Genomic DNA, 1,631 nt, shown 5'->3' with positions numbered 1-1,631 from the left:
CATCTCATCTTCTTGATGTCCGCTGCTTTAGTTTAACAGCTTCCATCTTTAACACAGGACATATTTTCAAATGAATTAAACACCAAAAAGCAAAATGTGATCGATTTTCACCATGAAGTCCTGTTAGTTATCACACCCTGAGAATCACCAGCTGTGGAAAATAAAACACTCAGCGGTGAATCGTTACGACGCCTGGGATGATAAAGCGACGGCGGTTAAGAAGTGGAGCGTTATGTTACACCTCAGCGGGGCTGAAACGTGCTGCAGTTAAATGAATCGAGCCTCTTCTCTCGTGTTTCCCACATCCCTCTCAGGATGTTCTCCATTGATCTGTTAGGGGGGGGGGGCAGGGAGTCGGACGCTGGCCTCCCAGGAGCACCAGGAGAAGAGAACGCAGAGGAAATCAGCTGGGGGAGGGGGGGCTGCCGTAGAGTTGGGACAGCTGGAAATGAAACAATCAGATTAATCGAGATTTATCGATTATTGAAATAATCTTCAACTAATTTAATCGATTAAATTAGTTGAGGATTATTTAAATGCTGGATTAATCAGATTATTTGTTTCAGATCTACTTAGAATATAGATCTGCAACAATAACTATATGAGAAGGTAGAAACATCTTTGATAGATTCTATCATTTCACTCTAATAATTCTCATCTCCTGTTTATCAGCCTGTAAAAAATATAATAAAAATATTTTGGATGCAAATACTGTTTTTCGGCTGAAGCTGCAGATCTGTAATCAGTTTTTCTAGCTGTTTTTTTTCCATTTGCAGAAGAACGATAACATCGCTTAATAAGAAAATTGTTTGATCTGTTTTATATTATAAATCTTTCATGTTGTAGAGTCTGTAGCCTCCACTGTTATATTATCAAAGGTGAATTTATCTGATTTAGTTCAGGGGTTTTTTGCATGTTAGTCTAAAGCTGCATAAATGATTTATAAAATAATACGTCAGACGTAAAACATCACGACTTAGTGAGGAGAAAAGTCACCTTTTTATACTGGGTTCACTAAAGCTGAGGAGGAACCGTCAGCAGGAGGAATGCAGTCTGACTGAGAGAAATATCAACAAAATAAGAGTTAAAGAGATGAGTCAGTCTAACCGTGGAGGAAACTCCCTTCTAGGTCCCATTTTCTACTCAGACAATAAAAACCGAGCAGCTGCCTGACTGCTGCTGCAGACGGACACAGACCTGCTGAATCCGGAATAAAATAACACCTAAATAAGATATTTTTTCTTAAAATCAGTGCGTTTGTTCTTGATTTGAGGAATGAAGTGAGACACTTTGCCAACAGTAGAAGACAATTGATATTTAATAAGAAAAACAATACATTGGATTATTTCAAGTCCGTATTATCCAATCTTATTTTGAAGGAAAAGTCGCTCATTTTCAGAATTCAAACGTCTGAAAGTTCTTTAAATCTGAAATGATTCCATCCTGTTCAATAATCCAGAGTAATTTTCATGTGAATGTGTTTTACTGGAGGCATCCATGTTTGTCAAAGAACACTACTGCCACCTACCGGTTAGTGACATTGTCACGGTGCGGTATCGGCTGTTGATCAAGTCCCAGTGCTGTATCTGGTGTTTGTCACAACGCGCTATTATCCAAGTCATCTTGAAAAC

The 1,631-nt window shown here is 38.6% G+C and overlaps 1 protein-coding gene across 1 annotated transcript in view; it reads right to left on the bottom strand.

Annotated features, from left to right (window-relative positions):
* The window catches only part of LOC107091218 (protein-tyrosine sulfotransferase 1), a 44,552-nt gene that overhangs the window by 41,858 nt on the left and 1,063 nt on the right, over positions 1–1,631 (bottom strand). The gene's annotated exons all lie outside the window — the stretch shown is intronic.

The sequence above is a fragment of the Cyprinodon variegatus genome, unplaced genomic scaffold (genome assembly GCF_000732505.1).
Source record: "Cyprinodon variegatus isolate N-32 unplaced genomic scaffold, C_variegatus-1.0 Scaffold329, whole genome shotgun sequence".
Taxonomy (NCBI): domain Eukaryota; kingdom Metazoa; phylum Chordata; class Actinopteri; order Cyprinodontiformes; family Cyprinodontidae; genus Cyprinodon; species Cyprinodon variegatus.
This window is presented reverse-complemented; position numbering and strand designations above follow the sequence as displayed.